We start from the raw sequence: 23,633 nt of genomic DNA, 5'->3' as shown, positions 1-23,633 counted from the left end.
ACAGTCCGGTCCACACACAGACTCAGGCTCACTCATGTGCAGCTATTTGCTTCCAAACAGTTACAGTTGAGTTTGTGGGACTGGGTCTCTCGGCAGGGTGGGCTAGCTCTGTAGTGTAGGCAGCCAACAAAAGAGGTGTTGTGACACTAGGCTTCCAGTTGCTCATTATTTATTCTGGAAACTCCAGTCCTAAGGACAGCATCTACTGTCTTTTCTCAGGGCCCAACTACAGGATTTCATGAGTTAGACCATGCAAAAATGCTTGGTGGCACCTGCCTTTCACCCCAGTAGTCAAGTATCTAAGACACAAAGATCACTAGCCTGAACTACATAGTGGGAGCTAGTCTAGCTTGGGCTACTTAGCAAGACCCTGCCTCAAAGAAAAAGCAATGCTTTGATCGCTTTGGGCACAGAAGTCCAAGTTACTCATAATCACTGGTGCAATTGGACGTTCAGTTAGTGAATGGAGCTAAGATCTGAGAGCCCTTTCTCACTGTGTTCCTGAGTTCGAGCCTTTCCTTTTACACAACTTTCCATCCTGTTTATTCTCAGTGTCACCTCACCACTGAGATAAATAAAAGGTTTATGAAGACCTGTTTAATGGCGAAAGACAGACAAAAGGGAAGAGGGGAGGGGAGGAGGAGGAGGGAGAGGAGAGAAGAGAGACAGAGACAGAGAGACAGGGCAGGGGGGGAGTGAGACAAGGGGTAGAATGTTGTTGGCTTAGCCAGGACTGGTGCACACACAGCCATCATCTCAGCACCAGGAAAATAGAGCCAGGAGGGAAAAACAAAAACAAAAACAAAAACAAAACCCACAGGGAGAAACGCTCGGTGCTCAATTAGGCGGCTCGCAGCCGCCTGTCACTCTGGTTCCGACGCTCTCTTCGGACCTCCAAGCGTGCACACTCACCGACACAATCTTTTAAAAAGGAAAAGGTTTTCAGTTTCTGAACCATGAAAGAGCAGGCTCAAGGCCGGAGTCTGCTGCTCCTCTTAGACTATGACCGCTTCAGGTCTAGCAGAATCACCGTAACTCCGCAGAACACGCGCTGTCCGGATCCGCACCACCAGCGGGCCCTCGCACACCTCCTTAGAGCCAACCCTTCCCGGGAGCCACGCGCCTCTCGCCAGGCCCCGCCCTTCTTCGCAGCGATTGGCTAGTATTCTACTCAAGGGTCTGCCTCTTCACCTCTGACGGGCACCATAAAAGCCAATGAGGAGATCACCCGCCCTCCCCGAGGCCGTTGGAGGAGGACATGGGCGGGCCGTTGGGGGGGCGGGGCGTGCAGCCTGGTAACCGTTGCCGGGCACAACGCCCCGCCCCGCGAGGGCTGAGCGAGGCTGAGGCGGGCGGGCGCCTGCTGCTGGCTGGCGGAAGGGCGGCGGGAGCCGGAGGAGGAGCGGCCGGCGCCGCCACCGCCGCCGCCATAGAGACTGTAGCCGTGGAGACTGTTACTTACCAACGCGGAGCGACACGCAGCGGCCAACGCCGCGGGAGCCGCTACCCGAACTCCCTGCCGAACTCCAGGTGAGCGGTGCGGGCCGGGGAAGGGGCAGCGGCGGAGGGGGAAACACCGCTGGGGGGTCGCAGGGGCAGGAGCGGTGGGACCCGGCGCCCCAACTTTGCAGAAGCTAACCTCACCCAGCCCTGATCGGCGCCTCTGATTTGGGGGAGCCCTGGGCTGGGTAGAACCTCTTTCATACTCTCAAAAGTTTGAGAAGCGATCTCTTGTCGCCTTTGACGCACTAAATCTGACTTTGAGGGGCGGGGACTCCAGAAAACCTGCTTGTCTCTTATTTTTACCCCGAAACGCCTGGAGCACGAAGACGCCCCCAAACTAGTCCTCACTTTCATTATCCCCAAAGCCTAAATTCGGGACTGCCCCAAACCCGCTCCTTGTCATCCCTCCAAAACCGGAGTTGGGGGCTCCCACAGAGCCAGCCATTCTCCCCCAAGTCTGAAAACCCAGGAACAACCTTTATACTTCTGAAATCGGGGTTCTGGCTGTCATCTATGAACTTGACTCCGAGGGTACTCTTCTGCTTGGCTCATAAGTTCTGACCCTCAAGTTTCCTTCTTGACTCAGGCACACTGGATTTGGGAGCCCCGGCACCCCTTTCTTGTGCTTTGACCAAAATAGTCATCGCGTTTGTTCTGGAAGGAACTCCTCCATTTGCGTTTTCTTGCCCCCCCCCCAAATCACCCCGTCACCTCAGATCCTAGGATCCCTCTCCCTGGAACCCTACACTGCTGTGTTTTGGGGTCCATTCCCACGCCGCGCGGTGAAGCTCATGCGCACCCACAGCTTCCTCTTCGCCGAGATCCGCAATCCAGAAAACTTTTCCGAAGGAAAATATTGTGTGAACCGTTTGTAGAAGATTCAGGAGGCCGGGAGAGTGCGTGCGCAGCCCTCCCGTGCACAGGCAGCACCTCCCAAAACACCGGAGTGTCTACCTCGCCCTTTTCCCATGGGCCGCATCCGCAGTCGGGATTCGCTAGGGCAGAGTCGGACAGTCTCCCAGGGTGGCGGCAGGGGGTTGGGGCAGGAACGCACCAAGAAAACAGCTGGGCTGCTTGCTGTCTCTCCTGAGACTTCACTCCTACTTTAGCGCCTCTGGGGGACACTGGGATCCTCAGTCATTGCCTTGCTTTGCACAAGATTTGTGCCACCCCCTCCCCAGAAACTCCTACAACGATTGAGTGTTAAATAATTTTAACTTTATTAGCATGTATTACTTGCACCTCATGATGTGTGTGACCTTTCCCTGTGTGTATAATGTGTTCTGATCATATACCCACCACACCTCTCTTACCCCCTCCACTCCTGATGACCCTACTCATTCCACCCTGGCCTGCTTCTACTTTTTGCCCCTTTTTTCCTAGAAGGGAACAGAGTTCAGTTGGGACCACAGCACAGAGGACAGTGGCTCCCTCCTCAGAAGTGGTGTCAGGTGCCAGTAGGTCCTTGGGAATCAGATAATTATTTACTTATTGTCAAGTGATCTACTTTTCTATTTAATTTTTTACATGTATTTATTTATTGTGTGTGACCACACTCCATGTGCACACCCTGAAGTTAGAAGACAGATTACAGGAGACTCTCAGCATGTGAATCCTGGGAGCTCAGTAGGCTTGGTGGCAAGAGCCATCTCCCTGACAGTGGAGATAAACTTTTAATTTAAAGTGAAGCGAAGACAATTCTAGAGCAGTGATAATATTAATAAAATAATAATGACATAAAGCTTCTCTTAAAATGTTTTCTTGTCTGTATTTTTAACATCTTTGGCCTCAGCTAGTGAAGGGCGCTTGTTCGCAGGGACTGAGTTCTGACTGAGTCCCTGCCCTTCCTGAGTGGACTGGAAAATCCTCCCGGTATGGCCACTTACCCACTGGAGAAGAGAACTCAGGCTGTTACCCTCAGACCTGTCTGGTGGGTCACTATCTGAGCCTAAGGGCCAGCACAGGCTGTGAAGGACTTGTCGCCACCACACTGGCCCTCTAAAATACAGCCTTTATTCTCTTGCTGATTGAAGTATCCCTGACACTTTAGACTGTATTAGAAGTACCAGACTTGGCAGTAAGCTCCTTGCTCCTGCTGAGCCCTCTCAGCTTTCTCGTTGATGATATAAATAATCATTTTATATGTATTAGTATATATAAGTATGTCCATATAAAGTTTATAAGTTTATGTATAAACTAAAAGTTGGTTAGCTTGTTAAGTCCTTGAAGTCCTTGGCTAGAAGTAATCACGTTTTATTTTCTTTTTTGCCTATTTATTTATTGAGGTGCTCAGCTTTGCATACATTAGGCAAGTGTTCTGCCACTGCCTGGGCATCCCAGCCCTGTTTCTTTATTTTATTGTATTTTTTGAGATAGGGTGTCATTATATAGCCCGGGTTGTTCTGGACCTTGCTCTGTAGACCAGGGTGGCCTCAAACTCAGAGATCTACCTGCCTCTGCCTCCCAAGTGCTACCTGTTTGTTTTAAGCTCACTGAAGCTAGCTGTTTAAATAATGCCACCTCCCATGTGCTTGTAAACTATGGGCGCTTCTTGAAAAGAAGGCACACTGTCTGGAGGATGCCGTTCTCAACAAACTGCAGGGGAGCATATGCAGCTTCTGTCCCGTTTTCGGAGCCTTGGGGCTGAAATGACCCCAGCCAGGGTTCCTGCCTTGTTTCTGACTATTGCAGAGAAGCGCATATCAGTCACCTTATATAAGCTATTGCTCTGTCCCCATCAAGTAAGCCAGGACTAGGTAAGGGTGAGAATGGGGCCTGGTGCTCTGGTGCCTGGGGCTTCCTAGACAGCAGTGTTTTTGGAAGGACAGTGGGTTGGTTAGTGCTGCTTAAGCCATTGGGATCTTTACTGGGATTTCAGTATGTGAGGGACGGCTCAGCCCACCTTTGTCCAGCATTAGTGGGTGGGGGTGGTTGGATGGATGGATGGACAGACAAACAGGTGAATAGGAGGCTGGATGGGTGGATGAGTGAATGGATGGGTAGGTGGGTGGATGGGTAAGTGTTGTATTAAATTTTTAATCTCATACAGGAGTTTCTGTCCCACCTTTGATCATTCAGTTCCCAGAAAAGACACAAAGCCTTTTTGTTTATAATAAGCTTTAAAGCACTAGGGCTGGGCAGACCTCTGCCCGCTGTGCTGTCTTGTCTACTTCCATCAGTAACCTGAGTTATAACCTTCAGGCCATGTTCCATCTGGGCTGCTCTCAACTCCTACTGGCCGCCCTCATGGCCATGTTTTCATGACTCACCTACCCATAGTGTCTTCTCTCTCTCTTCTCTCTCTCCCTCGAGGTCTTTGCCTCAGACCCTAAACCTGGAAACTGAAACTTTACCTACCTTTCTCCTGCCCAGCTACAGGCTATAGACAACTTTATTCAATAGTTTTAAATTAAAGATCAAGGTTACATGACTTCAATTGGTGTCTGAAATGATCTCCCCAACCTTGAGACAACCAGAGCCAGTATTTAGCATTACAATCCATACTACAGACCAAACGTCAACAGATGGGTAGGCAGATGGATGGATGAGTAGATGGACAGACAGGTGGATGGATGGATGGATGGATGGATGGATGGATGGATAGGTGGGTGGGTGGGCTGATGAACTGAAGATGGATGGGTAGGTGACATGTATGTTAGAAGGTGGAGATGAACTGGACCACCTGCATGACTCATGGTCTTCTATTATCAAATGACATTTTGTTTGTTGCTTGAGACTGGGCTTCACTTATTTCTGAACTTGAACCTTGATCCTCCTTCTCCCCAACTGGGGCTATGATGATAGGTGGTCAGATAGGCGCTGCCTCTCCTAAAGGAGAAGTCATTTAAGGAGATGTTCGTGTCTGTTCTGACAAGGATGCTCTAAGGTGGAATAGTACAGCAGGTGCAGGTGATGGCCCTGCCCAGATCTCAGGCCTCTGTACTGGAGTTCCCCACCCAAGGAGCCCTTCAGGTGCCGATGGCTGCTTCTGTATAGATTATTCCTGATCCCTGAAACCTGAGGTGGCCAGGTCTGGCTCCCCAGGGTCCCCCAAGTTCATTCCTCTCATTTCTTACTCTTCCATTAGTGTGCACCAGCCAGACACTCTGATTGTGATGCTGACTCAGGGGTCATTAGCAGCGTCCACATCACCACATCTCTTCAGGTGCCGTTTGTAACACTCCTCTGTCTCTGGGGTTCTCTGTCCAGTACCCTGTGCACTGAGTGGACACATCGTATGTTACATTGCACATGTCAGGCAGGAGCTCACTGCTGAGCAATGACCCCAGCTTTAAAAAAAAAAAAGCCACCAGATTTTAACCCTAATCACTGACAGTGAGCATCTCTTCACTGCGGACATTATGGTGACCAGGAGTTTACTGGGGGGCCAGCCCACTGAACAGGGCTGTTTTGACATCTAAAACTGACTTGCAGGTGCCAACCCTGTGATATCTGGAAGGGAGCCACCAGGAGGTGGGCTGGACTGGCCTTCATGCCAAGACTCAGCCCCCAGGAGCAGGCACCCAGCCCTGTGAACCTCAGTTCTTACAGCCACATTCCTGTCATGTGAGGTGTGAGCACGGCATGTTCTGCCACTCTTTCCAGAACCCTGGCAACGCTGGCTGCTTCTTGAGCCCTAGTGAATCCAAAATGGTTGACTGACCCCTTATCCCTATAAACCCCAGAGATTTCTGCTCTTAGGATGCACTTCATGAGGACTCACTGATTAACTCAGGAAACATCATACACCCATTAAAAATAGGTAGAGTACTCCTAATGCTAAGTCATCTCTGAGTGCTCTTCCTGAGGGCCTGAGTTCAATTCCCAGCAACCACATGGTGGCTCAGAACCATCTGTAATGGAATCCAATGCCTTCTTCTGTTGTGTGTGAAGACAGTGACCGTGTATATACTTACATACATAAAATAAATAAATCTTTTTAGAAAATAGAGTGGAGCTGGAGAGATGGCTCAGGGTTAAAAGCTTACTGATCTTGTAGAGGACCTGAGTTTGGTTCCCAGCTCCCACCTAGCTCTATATCTCCAGAGGTAGAGAATCTTGTGCCCTCATTTCACCTCCAAGGCACTCAGCATCCACATAATAAATAGATAGAAGCAGCAAAGATAAATCCATGCACACAAGTTAACAAAATGTAAGCATAGTAGAATGATGATGAGCTGGCTCCGTGGGTACAACATTTGTCTGGCTTCACAGAACCCTGGGCTCTGTTTCCAGCACCAGGAAAAACATGCCTGCCATCCAGCCCATGGGAGGCAGAAGCAGAAGGATCAGGAGTTTAGGTCATCTTTGGTTACATAATGAGTTGAAAGCCAGCCTGGGTACATGAGACCCCACTCCCAAGATAGAGGGACATGTTGTGGCCTGACATTAGGTAATGAAGCTCAGGGTTCAACTTCCACAGGGGTTGGAAGTCCACAGGCTCTGGGGTAGAGTGCTGTGTGGAATCCACTGGCACACTCAGGGCTGGCTGCTGCCTGGTGATTGGAGGGAGGAGAGATGGAGGTGGAGCCATGAGAAGAGTTGGCAGGTGTGAGGTTGAGGTATCCAGGAAGGGCTGCCCATGCCATTGGCTCATCAGATAGATGCCAGTCACTATCCTTCTCTGACTGAGTGCCCTCCTGTGACAGGCAGGACCAACCAGGAGGAGCAGACAACATTCCCCTGAGGGTACAGAAGGCATTGTGCCCAAGGGCTGGGAGTAGTGGGAAGGTCGTCAGAGTTTCAGCAAACCTTAGACTTGCCACAGAGGCTGAAGAGGAGAAGGGACATGTTTTCAGGAATCTTCCAGAAGCTACTGATGGCCAACTGCAAGGGCTCACAAGAGATGAGGATAGACTTTGAAAGGTCTTGGACTAAGTAGGGATTTTTTTTCTTACAACTTTATTTTTTAAAAAAGAGAGATGCATGTACAGATTTTTTAAGCATTTTGGCATAACACTATATGAATATATTTTTGTCACTACTTGATTTTTTTAAAGGTTTGATAGTATGCATTGAAATCTTACTAGTTACCATAAGCACAAAGTACATGTAAAACATAACATGGAAATAGTCAAAGTTTTTTTGGTGTGTATAGATTAAACATAATGATTTTTAAATACCAAAAATTGCCACAAAGCTATCTTCTTAGCTCTTAAGTAATTAATTATTTAAGGTCCAGGTGTACCCCACTCTGAGAGGCTGCTATACACTTGTTGTTGTTGTTTTTTTCTGGAGCTAGTATCCAATTATCAGTGACTGCATATTATGTCTGTTCTTTTGTGATTGGGTTAACTCACTCAGGATGATATTCTCTAGATATATCCATTTTCCTAGGAATTTCTTGAAGTCATTGTTTCTAATAGCTGAGTAGTACTCCATTGTGTAAATATACCACGATTTTTGTATCCCTTCATCTACTGAAGGACATCTGGGTTCTTTCCAGCTTCTGGCTATTATAAATAGGGCTGCTATGAACATGGTGGAACATGTGTCCTTATTGTATGTTGGAGCATCTCTGGTGTATATGCCCAGAAGTGGAATAACTGGGTCTTCAGGTAGGACTATGTCCAATTTTCTGAGGAACTGCCAGACTGATTTTCAGAGTGGTTGTAAAAATATGGAACGCTTCACGAATTTGCATGTCATCCTTGTGCAGGGGCCATGCTAATCTTCTCTGTATCGTTCCAATTTTTAATATATGTGCTGCCGAAGCAAACACCTAAATAGGGATTATTAACCATGACTATTGGGTCAAATCCTGTGGATTATTTTTACAGTGGTAAGGGGGTGCCATTGTACACTGGGTTGGCCTCAAACTTGCTATGTAGCCAAGGATGACCTTAAATTCCGGATCATTCTGTTGTCACTTATTGAGTGCTGGAGTGCCAGGCACATGCTACCACACCTCATTTAAACAGCACTGGGGCTGGAACCTAGGACTCCTTGCATGATAGGGACCCACTGTATCCACTGAATCATGGTCCCCCCAAACTTTCAATGCTTTGCATCAGTGATAGAGATGAGATTCTGTACCAAAGAGTGTCACCATTAGGCTTGAACTATATCTCCCCAGACCTCCTGGTGTCCTGTCTTGCTGGGCTGGAGGCCTCTGGGATCAGAGGTTCTGGTGGCTGCACTGGAGGCTGCAGCTGCATTGGGAGAGGTGTAAGGACCGATGTGTCTGTCCTCAAGGGCTCTCCAGGCAGGGCCTGGGTGCTCACCATAGCGTCTCAGCCCCTGAGGCCAGTGACCTTCCTGGATGTCTGGCTTCAGGGTCAGGCAAATCCTGGCCATTCAGTGACATCAGGGATATGGAGTGGGTCACAGAGCCAGCTGTGTGCTTGAGACACTGAATGGACAACAGTGAAGTAGGGAGCCAGATGGGACATCCATAGGATCTGGGGTGTCCAAGCCAGAGGTCCTTCAGGGGTGTGTGTTGATGTGAATGAGGTTCTAGAAAGGTTGGGTCCTGAGGGAAAGCGAGGGCGAGAGAAGCAGAGGAGAGAATTCACCCAGCTCGTAGCTGGCTTCTGTCACAGTAGCATACCAGCCAAGCTTTGGTGTGGCCATGCAGCCCTCTGCAGAGACCCATTCTTCCCAGAGGACAGCTATGCTGCCATACGAAGCCAATGTCTGTCCTACCGCCCACCTTCCTGTCTCTGGGTTTGATGGCACTGGGACCTCCTGTGGATAGGATTCCTTTGTATGTGGCCTTCTGTGTCTGGCTCATTTTAAACTAGCATTGTGTTCTCAAAGCCCTTCTTTGCTGATGGCTGATGTTGTTTGTTGACTGCATCTAGAATTATGCAACTGAGCACACCTGTGAGGGACTCTTCTTGGTTGCATCATTTGAGGTCTGAAGACCCTAAATTCAGGGCACAGTTTTGCTCACAACCCATATGAAAGGACATTTGTGCTTTCTGTCTGCTCACCATAGCTCTCTATCCTGAGCCATCTCTCTGGTACTGTTAGATCCCAACATGAACTTAGGATCTGGCAGCTCTCTAGGACCTCCATGACTACAGGATGAGATGGGACTGCTGCGGTGTCCAGTCTTACACAGCAGGCTGTGCGTCACTCTAATAAACCTTTTGTAAATGTTCATTCATTCTATCAGCTTCTGTTCTTCAGAGAACCCTGATATAGCTGGGTCAGGGATCAGAATTTTCTTCAACTTGTAATACTTCAGTGTGTGGATGGACTACATCGTGCCTTTTCATCCATCCATCCATCCTTCCCTCCATCCCTCCATCCATCCACCTTCCACTCTTCTACCCATCCATGCACCCTTCCATCTATCCATCTACCCTACCATCCACCCACCCATCCATCCATCCATCTATCCATCCATCCATCCACCCACCCATCCACCCATCCATCCATCCATCTATCCATCCATCCATCCATCCATCCATCCATCCATCCACCCACCCACCCACCCACCCATCCATCCATCCATCCATCCATCCATCCACTCACCTACCAGTTCACCCATCTGTCAATCCATCCATGTACTCTGCTGCTGTTTCCACCCCTAAATGTTGGATCACATTGAATAGAAGCCTCTGAAGTGTAGGGAGCTGAAAGAGGCTGAGATGGCAGGGGAGGAAGTAACTTCTAGGACTGAACACCAAGAAGATAGGAATGGTTAAAGCAGACAAAACCTCAGGAGAGAAAGGGGCCATGTCTTAGAAAGACAAGGCAGCAGGGCTATGGCCTTGGTCTGATTTGCTGCTCCTCCTGACCCACTGTCTTGTTCCTCCTGTTTACCTCTGAGAAATATTCCACACTGCCCAGATACTTTTTGTCCAAGAGGTTGGCTGTGGGCTAAGGTCTTGTAGAAATATGTACCTGCTTCATGGTGCCTCAACTGGTCCTTCCTGCCTCTCTGGGATGCAACTTGCAGATGTCTCTAACAGATGAGAAATGCATTGGGATTTCACATTCACAGGAAGGTAAAGGACTGGGCATGCTTCTGGCTTGATATACCTTTTTTCTTTACTTTCTAGAAAATTCCTCAGTCAGCTGCCATCCCAGGTTCTTAAGTTAACTTGGTGACTTTATTTTACCTGTGGAAAGCTAAGGACAGAAGGTGCTGGAGAGTTGGTCTCGTGTGAGCAACCACTGGCCACCAGCATCAACTCCAGTGAGCGCCTGGCTTAAGCAACAGGAATGTGTGTTGTGGGAACCACAGTGTGGTTATCAGGGTGACTTGAGCTTCACAGCTCAGTGTCAAAACATGCTCCTAGCCTAGTTCAACTGAGTGACATTGACCAAACATGGCACCTCAGCAATTTCTGGTCAGGGAAAGAGTCTTCTACTGCTCAGATGACAGCTTCCAGTCTGGAACGAACCCTTCTACTGTAAGAGTTCATGATTCACCAAAGGATGACACCCTAGACTCAAATAGTGTGTAAACGTAGAGTGTTTTATTCTGCAGAAGTCCAGCGTGCTGGGGTCTCTATTTCCAAGACAGAGAGACCCTGTAGTGAGCTTTCAGGCCTAATTTAAAACACCTTAGGGGAGTCCTGGGATAGGTGTGCATTGTCTGACTTATCTTAGGCATTCTGGAACCATTACCAGGGCATGGTGGCTGGAAACTGTTGCTGAGGAATCCTGGGGTAGGTGAGCTTTGTCTTACTCTGTCAAGGACATTCCATTACTGGGACGTGGAAGCTGGCTGAAAACCGCTGACCCACTGTCCTTGTTTCTGGCCAGGTGGTGGGTCAGTTTCTGACTGCTGCCTGAAGCCTGGATATTAGGCCTAGTCTCTTTAACTGCCAACTTGAAACCTGTTATGGAATCAACCTAGCCTTCTCACGACCTAACCAACTTTCCTCTTTGGGCACCTGGGCAGCTAGAGTCTTTGCCCCACTTGCTTCCAGTCTCTCTTGGCATGTTTAGCATGTTGGGAAGACAGTATGTCAAGTGCACATGTGTACCATGTGTAACATGGACAAGGGAAGTCAGGGAGTCTCCCACCCTGAGGAGTCGAGGGTTGAACCCGTGCCGTGAGACTTGGCAGCAAGCGCCTGTTGTTGCTGACTCTGCTGCTACACCCCCCGCCCCCGCACCATTCCTCTGCCCAGGCAGCTGGGCGGCTTCGGGCCCTGTGCTGTGCTTGAAATTACCAGTTGTTCTTCTAGAAAGTTCCCCAGGTGTGAAGTCCTAGAATGGAAGAGCAGCCTCCTTTGGAAGGGCTGAGTGTGAGTGGAGGTCTGTGTGGCTGATGGCAGTGCTCAGATTCGGCTCTTGGTGTGGTTTGAAAGTTTCCAGAGATTTCAGTGTGTTTAAAACAGAGTGTGGGACAAATGCACACCTTTAGCAGGTAGAGCAGTCCTGCGGTCTGTCTGTCCTCATGTCTAACCATCCCTAAACCAGGGGAAATTTCCTTTTGACTTCAAGAAATAGAAAGTTGGAAGGGAAATCCTCTGTGTTGCAATTTTATTTATTATATTTTCTCCTTTGTTTATTTGTTGAGATTATAATACTTTATTTTTAAATTTATTTTTGGTGTCTGTGTGGGAATATGGTCTCTCCTACCCCCTTGGTAGGACGCAGGGCTTGAACTCAGACCTTAGGCCTAGCAGCAAGCACCTTTACACCTAAGCACTCTTTTGTCACAAAATATTCTCATTTTTGTTGTCTTCCAATCACCTGGGACAAAAGTGAAAGCACTCAGTAGCTGTGGACATGCAGGCACAGTAGCATGTTGAATCAAGCAGCAGTTGGCCAGGTTTGTACATCAGCTATCACTCCACAGTGACTGTCTATCTAGTGGGGTCAGAAGCTTGGATCAGCATTCATGGACTCCCTTCTGAACCACATCCCAGGGGAAGCATCCTCCCTCCCTCCCCCTCCTTCCCCCTGGACATGTCTCATGTGTTTCAGGCTGACTTCAAAGTTCCATGTAACTGAGGCTGACCTTGAACTCCTGACCCTCCTGCCTCTGCCTCCTGAGTGCTGAGATAACTGGCATGAGCCACCACAGTTAAGTGGTGCTGCGGATGGATCCCTGGGCAAGCACTCTACCCACCCCAGCCTAAAGAATTTTATTTACATTCATTCTTTCTGTACAGTTGAGGGACTTTTGATGCATTCACAAAGTTGTGTAAGCATTCCCTTTATTTAATTCCTGAACAGTCCACCACTCTCACCAGAACCTCATCTCCTGAACACCGCCTTTTTGTCCATCACCCCACTTTCCCAGCACCCATGAATACACATTCTGTCTCTGGGTTTTCCTACTCTGGACATCTGTCACTGATCCTCACACCCAGTGTGACCTTTTAGTATCTGGATCTTTCTCTGAGCTGATGTCCTTAAGGTTGGAGTCATAACAGGAGTCCATGGCTGAACTAATACTGTCTTTATTATTTTTCATTATATTTTCGACAACAGCTCTCTCCCCCATCCCTCTGTCTGTTTCTTTCTGGCTCTGCTGCTGACTGTTTTTTTTTTTTTTTTTTTTTCCCTTGCTGCCTATGTTTCTGCTATGCAGATGTGTCCTAGGGTACCCAGCAGCTCTGGGTTAGGAGGCAGGTTGTGGTGCTACCGGCCTCAGGAGGAGGCAGCTGGTTCTTAGGCTTCTTGCCTTCCACGGCCTTCCACTGCCTTCCACGGCCTTCCACGGCCTTCCACTGCCTTCCACTGCCTTCCACGGCCTTCCACTGCCTTCCACTGCCTTCCACGGCCTTCCACGGCCTTCCACGGCCTTCCACTGCCTTCCACTGCCTTCCACGTCCTTCCACTGCCTTCCACTGCCTTCCACGGCCTTCCACGGCCTTCCACGGCCTTCCACTGCCTTCCACTGCCTTCCACGGCCTTCCACGGCCTTCCACGGCCTTCCACTGCCTTCCACGGCCTTCCACTGCCTTCCACTGCCTTCCATGGCCTTCCACTGCCTTCCACTGCCTTCCACTGCCTTCCACTGCCTTCCACGGCCTTCCACTGCCTTCCACTGCCTTCCACTGCCTTCCACGGCCTTCCACTGCCTTCCACGGCCTTCCACGGCCTTCCACTGCAGGTGAGGGTGAAGCTGTTGCCACATTGCCACTTCCATGCACACCACACATGAGCATGCACACCGCCCTCTCATTCTTTCCCTGTTCATCACCTCCCTGCCCAGCGAATCTTCAATCTTCTAAATGTTTCAGAATATGCCAGGTAACAGGTCCTTTGATGAAAACTTGTGCCCTCCCCAGCAACACACACACACACACACACACACACACACACACACATACACATACACTGCAATGCCACCTTGTATCCTGAAGGCACCAGAGAAGGTTCTTGAGCCCCTTGAGGCACCTCCCTGAGCCATGCCTTGCTGTGTCAGCTCTACCCCACCCACTCACGTTCCCATGTGCCTGATGCAGCCACATTCCTCCCCAGGAGCTGTACCCATGCACCCTGAGAGGCTTGTTCCACAGCCACAAGTCTGTGCTTGTTGCCTTGACTACCTTCAGGGCTCATGGAACAGCCGGGCTTCCTGTCCCTCCAAGTCCCCACAAGGGGTGGGTGTGTCTCTTCCACACACACCACCGAAGCCGGTGCTCTGCTCCTGTCAGTGCTGTCTACACAGCCTCCAGACCACTCGGGCCACAGTGTCCTGTCACATGCCATGAGTATCCAATCGCATCTGCGCTCTGCTGCACGAGTGGAGGGCTTCACTCTGGAACCTCTCAATAATTCTGTGGTTTCTGCTGTAGTTTGCATTCTCTCTCTTTAGACAAACAGTTCGAAACAGAAACCCAAGCAAGACCTCACCCCTAATGAGATTATTTGCCCTAGTGTCAACTTTCCTCTCATTTTAAAATACAGTTGATAATTTTTTGAAAGTCACTGTGATTCTGAGACACTGATCTCAAATAGCTTTCCTTCTACCTCCCACATTAATGTTCTAGAAACTTTTAGAATCTTCCAGAAACCTGTAAGATCTTCTAGAAACTACTAGTTTCACACCCTGCCACTCCCACGTTCTCTTGGCTGCATTTGTCTGAGTTCCCAAACCCCAGCCTGGTCTTGTTTCTGACTCTGGGTTGGGCAGAGTCGCCCTCCTGCTCTCTGTGCCCATTCATCACCCTCAGGCTGGTCTATTTATGGGCCTTCAGAAGCAAGCGTTGGCAGCATAAGCCCAGCCTTTCTAAAACAGACCTCCCTCCTACTTCCCCTCCTTTCTGCGGGACACCCCTGCCTACCTCCCCTCCCCCTTACGGGACACCCCTGCAAAGCCTCTTGGACTTGTTTGGTCCCCAAGTTCATTGCTGCAAAGGTCACAAGGATTTTTGACTCTTTGAGTTTTTGCACCAGATTTTCTCTTAATCACAATGTCCCTTTTCTGAGGAAAACAGTCACCCTGCACCAGGTGCACCTTTTGTTCTAATTGGGTATTCCTCAACACTTACTCTATCTTTTATTTATAATAAATAGAAATAAAAATCCATATAACATAAAGCTAATCTTTACCTTTTTTATTACATTGATTTACTTCTGGGTATGCACGTGCATGTGTGTGGGTCCCTGGGATCAAACTCAGATCATCAGGCTCAGCAGCAAGCTTTATCCTGAGACATCTCACTGGTCCTTATTTTGTTTTGTGATCTTCCTTCCTGCTTCTCTCTGCTTTCAGATGCCAAGGTGACAGGTTTGTATTGCCACCCTGGACTTCTGTCTACCTCCTATGGACCTCTTTACATAAAAATTACTGTGCAGTCAAATTATTTAATTTTTGAGAGACATTTGAAATACAACTAGGCAATTAACAGTGAATTAATGAGACTGTTAATGTTTTGTGCCACGGTGATTTTACAGTGAGTGTAATTACCTGCATTAAAACTCATAAACGCCTTTGCTTCCACTTCAGTTTGTGATTAATTGCGTTACTCTTTATTTGACAAGCACTGCCGTAGTTGGCTGCCTTGTCAGATGCTATGGTCTGCTGGCTTTCTAGAGAGAGGCCCTGGAATGCTGCTGTGTGGAGAGCTCTTGAGCTGGCCCTGATGGCACAGGCCTCCCACCGCAGACAACCAGAGTGAGGCAGGAGGACTGAAAGACCAGTGTAGGCAGCATGGTTAGATGCTGTTTCATGATAAAAAATGAGACCTGTGACATGGTCAGGGGGTGGAGCCCCTGCCTAGAACTCCCAGTGAGAGGCTGGGGTGAGGCAGGGGGTGGAGTCCCTGTTTAGAATTCCTCAGTAAGGCCTATGGATGGAGGCTTCAACCTAGCATGCTCAAAGCTCTGCATTTACTATGCACTAATTATTTTAGTTTTTTTTAAAGACAAGGGACTCACTAAGTAGTCCTGGCTTTCCTGGAGCTCTTACTGTTGACCAGACTGTCTTCAGACTTAGAACGATTTCCCTGCCTTTACCTTGCTGAGATTAAAACTGTGAACCTCCACATCTGAGACCCATATACATTTTTAAAAACAGATTTACGACAACCAGCAAAGTGTCTCAGTGGGTAGGACACTTGCCACCAAGACTGACTACCTAATTCAGTTCCAAGACCCATGTGGTGGAAGTAGTTCCCACAAGTTGTGCTCTATGTCCACATGTGTGCTGTGACCTGAAAGCATACACACACACACACACACACACACACACACACACACACAATGTGATAAAAACACCAGACATATTAAATTATATTTTACATAACACAGAGTTCACCCATTTGAAATATTTTGCTTATTAAACTTTTGTATATTCACAAATTAATGTGGCCATCAGCACTAATTTCAGAACATTTCATGATCTCCAAGGAAATTCCATTCCTGTGAGTTCATCTCCTCCTCCATCTCTTCCCCCATCTCCCCCTCCATCTCTTCTCTATCTCCTCCTCCTCCATCTCCTCCTTCATCTCCTCCTCCATCTCTTCCCCCATCTCCCCTCCATCTCTTCTCTATCTCCTTCTCCTCCATCTCCCCCTCCATCTCCTCCTGCATCTCCTCCTCCATCTCCTCCTTCATCTCCTCCTCCATCTCCTCCTTCATCTCCTCCTCCATCTCTTCCCCCATCTCCTCCTCCATCTCCTCCTCCATCTCCTCCTTCATCTCCTCCTCCATCTCCTCCTTCATCTCCTCCTCCATCTCTTCCCCCATCTCCTCCTCCATCTCCTCCTTCATCTCCTCCTGCATCTCCTCCTTCATCTCCTCCTCCATCTCTTCCCCCATCTCCCCTCCATCTCTTCTCTATCTCCTCCTCCTCCATCTCCCCCTCCATCTCCTCCTCCATCTCCTCCTGCATCTCCTCCTCCATCTCCTCCTTCATCTCCTCCTCCATCTCCTCCTCCATCTCCTCCTCCATCTCCTCCTTCTCCATCTCCTCCTCCATCTCTTCCTCCATCTCCCCCTTCATCTCTTCCTCCATCTCCTCCTTCATCTCCCCCTCTATCTATCTCCTCTTCCATCTCCTCCTCTTCCATCTCCTCCTCCTCCATCTCCCCCTCCATCTCCTCCTCCATCTCTTCCTTTATCTCCTCCTCCATCTCCTCCTTCTCCATCTTCTCCTGCATCTCCTCCTCCATCTCCCCCTCTATCTCCCCCTCTCTGCCATTTTTTTTTTTTTTTTTTTTTTGCACAGCAGCATGTTTGTCATCTAATCTTTTGTGGCCTTGGTATTGCCTTCCTTCTCAGCTGAGCAATCGTGGATCATACAAAAGCATCTGGCAATGACATAAGTGGTGGGTTTTGGTGTTCCTTCTTCCAGCTCCTGGTGAACAAGGCACTGGGATGGAGAGTAAATGTGAGAAGATACCATCAGTACCAGGCCGGTCCCATGCTGTCCCACTGTGGAGTCCCAGCAGTTTGAGCTGAGCACCAGCTCCCTGGGCAGGGGTCCTAGAGGTGCCTCAAAGTTGTCCTGCTGTTCGTGGCAAACCATGTGTTCAGACAAAACTCATATGTCCTTTAGGAGGTAGCAGGAGAATGGGGAGACAGCAGCCAGGTCAGACACCTCCAGCCCCAAGTGATGATTTGGCCAGTGTCAGGTCAGCCATAATGTCACTGTGGTACTTGAGAGTCGACCCAGGACCTCACATGCCAGGCAGGTGCCCAGCACTGAGTGCACTAAGCACTGTTGCTATTGGCAGTCCTGGAACTCACTGTGTAGACCAGGCTGGCCTCTAACTAACAGAGATCTCCTCTGCCTCCTGAATGCTGGGATTAGAGACATGTTCCTCCATGCCTGGCTATGTAAAATGTTAAACATGAGCTTTTACATGGTTAATTCAAGAAGATGGGCACACATGTGATGGGCACACACCAGTCACCCCAGGGTTTGAGAGGTGACAGCAGGAGACTCAGATGTTCAAGGTCATCCTTGGCCACATAGAGAGTTTGAGCCACTCTGTGCTATGTGACACCATCTCAACACAAAAACAAACAAATCAAACATTTCCCAATTATATTTAAAAGAATCTCCATGTCTCTCTTTCTGCCTTTCCAGCAGGCTCGGAACATCTTATTCCATGTCCCCAAAATGATCCTGAGTTCCTCTTTTGGGAATTGACTTAATACAGACCCAAGAATGGAGTCACCAAAAACAGAACAGGACAGACCTGAGCCTGTCCTGGACAGCACAAGATAACGCTGGTGCTGGGTCCTGTCCTGGTCAGAAAACACTGTTGGCTCTGGTCCTGCCTGATCAGTCTCTTTCAGCCTTTCTGCCCTCTGTTCAGTGAAGTCCCTGCAGGGTGTGATGTAGACCCTGTGGTTGAGCACTTGGTATCTTTTTTTCTCCCTTTGGCCAGTTGTGCACTCCTGGGTCCACTTCACAAGGACACTTCTCTAATGAAGTTAGGGTTCTACACTCCTTTCTGGGCTCACATCCAAAGAAAGGAGAGACACTACATTAGGAGACACATTGATACCATGTTCATTTAGCAAGACAAAGAAGTGAGCTCACCTGTGGGGCCTGTGGGTGTCCAGCCATGAGTCGTTGGCCAGGTTTACCAGGTGAGAGTTTCCTTCTGAGAAACTGATCCTAAAGCAAATCAGAGAACATTTGGTCACCCCTGTAACACCTGTGCCACTGCTGCATCTGTGAGTAGTCTAGATCTTAGGGCACTGGTCATTATAGTACTCCTAAGTCCCCACTGTCCTCCTCTGTCTCCTCCTGTGTGGCTTCCTGCCAGAGGGACCTGCTTAACATGCACGTCAGACCCAGGACTTGTCTTCCTGTCACCTTCATTTCACCCTCAGCAAAAGGTACAATTCTTGAGTCGACCTGTGTCCAATGGGCTCCACTCAGTAGCCACACTTCTGCCTCAGGACCTTTGCACCGATGCAGGAACCCCTCCCCCCTCCCAGCACAGGGTGACTGCCAGCCACACACCCCACAGGTTTGCATCATCTGTCTCAGTTGCCTGCCCCACACCACACAGATGACACGTGTCCCGCACAAAGGGTCTTGTATGTGTTCTGATCACATGTATGTGTATGCCATGGTTCTTGTGTGTCAGAAGACAGATTCCGGAGTTGGTTCTCTTCCACAGTGTGGATCCTTCAGAGCAAACTTAGGTCCTCATGCTAGACAGCAAACACCTGTACCTCTACAACATCTTGCTGCCCTGTGCAGCTAAGACCCCTGCATTGTTCCCTTTGGACAGGGTGTTTTGGGGGCCTCACCACTGCACCTCTAAAGCCTCCTACCCAATGTAGAGCACCAGATTTGTCCCCAGAGTATCAGTGACACCACATCCACCACAGCACCCACCAGCCAGTGACTGCCCCACTGTCCCTGAACAGCACAGCTCAGCTTTGTGCAGAGACAACCACTACCACGTGCATATTCATCTCCCAGGTGGCAGCTTAAAAATGCAGCATGTCAGCCACGGAAGGCAGAGGCAGGGGGATCTCTGAAGTTGAGGCCAACCTGATCTACAAAGTCAGTTCCAGGACATCCAGGTCTACACATAGAAACCCTGTCTCAGAAAACAAAAACCAAACCAAACCAAACCAAACAACAGCCACCAACCCTTGTCTGCACAGGGCCACTTAATTATGTTAACAGTGTTTGCGATGCTTGTGCTCGAATGACCCAGCGCTGGCCCAGGAGGCTGGGCTCTGTGCTTTATCTAACTGGACCCCGTTCAGGGGCTGCAGAGAGGAGCCATGAGTAAAGGTGCTACCAAGCCTAAAAGACCCAAGTCGGATGAAGACCCAGGTGAAAAGAAAAAGCACACTTTGACAAGTTCCCTGAGCTCCGTGCACACAGCAGGTGCACATTCACACAACGCGCGCGCACACACACACACACACACACACACACACGTAAATGTAATTAGCAAAGAAAGAAGGGGATGGCTTCAGAGCCTGGGCCCTGCCTGGAAGACAAGGTCACTGGCCTTCACAAGGGACATGCGTCAGGGATGTCCCTCACATGGGCCTTAAAGGCTGCATGCACGTGCACCTCAAGCCCAGCAGGGTCTCTGAAGTCACCCAATTCCTCTTAGCTATTGCTTCTCTCTGGGAGAGCAGAAGGCAGAGTAGCAGTCCCTACCCTCTGTGGAGTTCCCTGAGGCAAGGCCACCCTGAGCTGCTGGTGGAAGCAGCTTCTCTCATGGTTGCTGACTTCTGTGGAGTCTGGTATGTTAGGCAGTTACTCTGATCTTACACTTTTCTCAAATAGCTTAACCCCTGCTTCTTTGCCTATAGAAGTGTTGTGTGTGACCAGCAGTCTGATGGTAAACCAAGCCCTTCTGCCTGGTCCAGGCCTGGGAAGGGTGGTAGCGGCCTGGGAAGCACTGGGAGCTGAGCAGAGCATTGGTTTGGGCTTCTAGTCTCAGAACAGATCTGGTGAGCTGCCGGTCCATCCTGGTTACTATAGAGAAGAAATTATTTGTCTTGCTGTTCAGGCCTCTGAAAATAATAGGTTACATATTTGGAAGGGATTTCTCTTTATTTATTTATTTTTTTTTATTTTAGATCTGCTTAACGTGAGATAGAGAAGTTGCCCTGGGGATGACATTGTTTGGTTTGGGAAGTATTCTCCCGGTTGCTGGGCAACGGGCGCTTGGAAACAGGAGTGGACTGCGTTGCCCCTGGCAACCGTTGTTACTCAGCAAACAATGAGGGCTGGGCACGCGGCGCCAGAGGCGGGCGCCCGGTTCCCATCCAGCATCTGCATGTGTTTTCTGATTAGATGATGTGGGGGTTCGTGGGAGGGGGCGGGGAGCTGGCGGGTATCAGGCTCTAGAAAACTCTGATTTTAGTTTTCAGTGGAATTTTAAAGAAACTCTGATTCCTGGTGTTTCTAGGGTCTCCGTCAGGGCCACCGATGGCAGACAAAGTGGATCAGAGTCCCCCAAACAATCCCACTCAGGACTGGCTAGTGTTGGAATCTGAACCCAGACGCCCTGGTCCCCTGTGCTGGTATCCCTTCTAACACTGGGGTCCCAGCGGGAAGATGCTGGGGGTAGTCTTACTGACAGGTGCCTCCCTGACAGGCAGGCCACTTTCCAGCCCTGGCTGTATCAGGATCAGACTGATCACCCTCCTACTCCTCGCTGTGGCTAGGAACAGGGACTATTTACCAGTGCCCCGTTGCTGAGGTAAACATTGGCCTGAGCTGTTTAGGCTGGTGAACTGCTCAGATGCCCTGCTCCCGTGAGGAGCTATAAATCCAGACTTGGGAGCAGGGCTGGTTTGAGGGGACTTAGGCTGCCACCTTCACTTGGGTCTCAGGTGCTTCTACCGTGTCCCCTGGAGCTGTTATGTTTCAGTAACCTCCTTGTACATCACCCCCCACTTTTCAAAAGACACTTGTTTGATGGCTGAGTGGGGACTCACCTAGCTGTTTATGTTAAGCTTGTGTCTGGGACATTTAAGTTTCAACAAGTTTCTGAACTTTCAGGGTTGCTCTTATCAATGAATGTGGCAGTGTCCTATAAAAATGCAAGCAAGCTCATTGTATGAAAAACTGAAGGGCAAGCCAACAGCTCTTCTCCACTGTGCCCAGACCATGTTCTGGGCCGTGGTTCATGCCTGGCACCCCAGCATTTGGGAGATGGAGTGGAGGGGGGAGAGCCCCTGGAGTTGAAGCCCACCCTCACCAACATCACGAGTTTGAGTCAGCATGGGCTGTGTGAGCCCCCGTCTTACACGAGAAGACACACAACACCCTTTTAGTGGATTATTTTACATGTTGTATTTATGTGAGTGTATGTGTGTCTACACACCCATGCCATAGCTCACTGGGTGGGTCAGATGGCAGCTTTCGAGGGTTGGTTCCTCCTCCTACCGTGTGGGTCTCAGAGACTGAATAAGGACACGAGGCTTGATGGTAAGCTCTGAGCCATCTATCTCATTGGGCCTACTTGATTTTTGTTTCTCAATTTTCCATGAAAATGCTTGCTTTACCACTTGAGTAAACACTAGCTGTGGCCCTCCCCATCACCAGCAGTCTCACCCCAGAAGATGCTGTGGGGCAGGAAGGAAGAACTGTGAGCTGTCCTGTGACTGCCCACAGGCAGGAGGGATGGGGACAGTGCATCCTGCTCTGTCTTCTCCTTGCTGTCCCAGCTGCCATCCACACTTGGGCTCTCCAGCTCAGGGTGCAGTGAACAGGAGGAAGGGGGTGATGGGACCAGGGCAGAAGCACAGGTCTGGGTGGGCAGGAGAGGTCACAGGCCAGGTGCTCAGGGATGCAGACTGTGGAGGGACAAACACTGGGGGTATCGAGGAACATAGGCAGGTAGTTGGGTGAACATGCTTAGCTGCAGAGGACACTTCTGTCCCCAGGGGGCATCTGTGGGGGTCTTGTCAGGTTAGAGGGGTGCTTGAGGCAGTAGCCTTGTGGCCAGCATTGCTCTGAGAAAACCTCTCACAGACAGGAGGATGGGGTGTCCTGGCCAGCTGGGCACGGCAACCAAAACCATTCTAACCGTTCACAGAGCTTCATTTGGGTTTCCTTTGTTGTTGGTGGTGGTGGTGGTTTGTTTTGTTTTTGCTTTTGCTTTCTAAGACACCGTTTCTCTGTGTGACAGTCCTGGTTGTCCTGGACCTCACTCTATAGATCAGGCTGGCCTCAAACTCAGAGATCCAGCTGCCTCTGCCTCCGACGATTAAGTGTGTGCCAGCACTGTCCCCCTGAGCTCCTGACCTGTGTTGCTATTTTATTTCAGGACAGGGTGGAATCAGGAGCTGCAGCTGGCCCCCCAGTCCTGCCTCCTGTCCCTCACCTCTTCACTCTACACTCAGTTGCAGACAGTGGCAGTTTTGCTCAGGCTGGCCCCATTGACGCTCAGCTTGGCCACTGGCTCCTGCCACCCTTCTGCCCCTGCCGCTCCCTTGACTCAAGACGTATGACCTCCCTGAGTCCTCCCCAGGCTTGGGGCAGAGTCCATATGATAAAATATTCCATACTCTCAGCGGCCGGAGGTTGTGGGACACCAGCAACTCTTAAGGCCTGGCCTCTATGTTGGCCTCTCCAGCTGACTCAGGCCTCCCAGCACTAGTGATTTGTTTGTTTGTTTTGTTAAGATGGTTTCTCACTGTGTAGCCCAGGCTGGCTTTGAAGTGCAATCCTCCTGCCTCAGCCTGCCCAGTGCTGGGTTGACAGGTATACACTAACATATCTGGCACTTCAGACTGAGTCATCTGGTATGGGGAAGGGCTATCCTCCACCATCCTCTCCATCTCCCCAGCTGTGAGGGACCCCACCAGAATTCTTTGGTTCCCCTCATGCCTGTGACCTCTGACCTCCAACCTCCATACCCAGTGGGAACTTGTACCTAGTTAGTGGGTTGGGTTCTCTGAGCCAGGGCAAGTGGAAAGAACCTATCTGGTTATCTCCCAAAGGGTTTTATCTCTAGTCTGGATGTTAGGTCTGATACAGAGGAACAAGAAATGGCTACTTAGGAGGCTAAAGCTAGCCCAAAATAAAGTGAATTAGGCCTAGGACCTGCAACATTGGTCACTGAAGTTTTCATCTGTCCCTGGGCCTCTGCAGGCACAGCTCCTTCCCAGAGGATGCGAACTTATTTCTTTGTTGTGTTTATGTGTTGTGTGTGTATTGAGGACAATTGGAAACCATTCATGGGCCTGGCTGTCAGTCTTGGTGGCAAGTGCCTTGACCCACTGAGCCCCCTCATAGGCTGGAAAAAGAAATGGAACATGAA

At 49.6% G+C, this 23,633-nt stretch overlaps 1 protein-coding gene across 1 annotated transcript in view; it reads left to right on the top strand.

The window, feature by feature from the left end:
* The first annotated feature begins 1,405 nt into the window (after positions 1-1,405).
* Positions 1,406-23,633, top strand: part of RFX2 (regulatory factor X2) — a 56,622-nt gene continuing 34,394 nt past the window's right edge. The window contains exon 1 of the mRNA XM_080916689.1: positions 1,406-1,530. The gene's annotated coding sequence lies outside the window, so the exon portion shown is untranslated. The remainder of the gene's footprint in view (positions 1,531-23,633) is intronic.

Source organism: Micromys minutus (genome assembly GCF_963924665.1).
Source record: "Micromys minutus genome assembly, chromosome: 5".
Taxonomy (NCBI): Eukaryota; Metazoa; Chordata; class Mammalia; order Rodentia; family Muridae; genus Micromys; species Micromys minutus.
The sequence above is the reverse complement of the archived record's forward strand: the minus strand, read 5'-3'. Positions and strand labels throughout refer to the sequence as shown.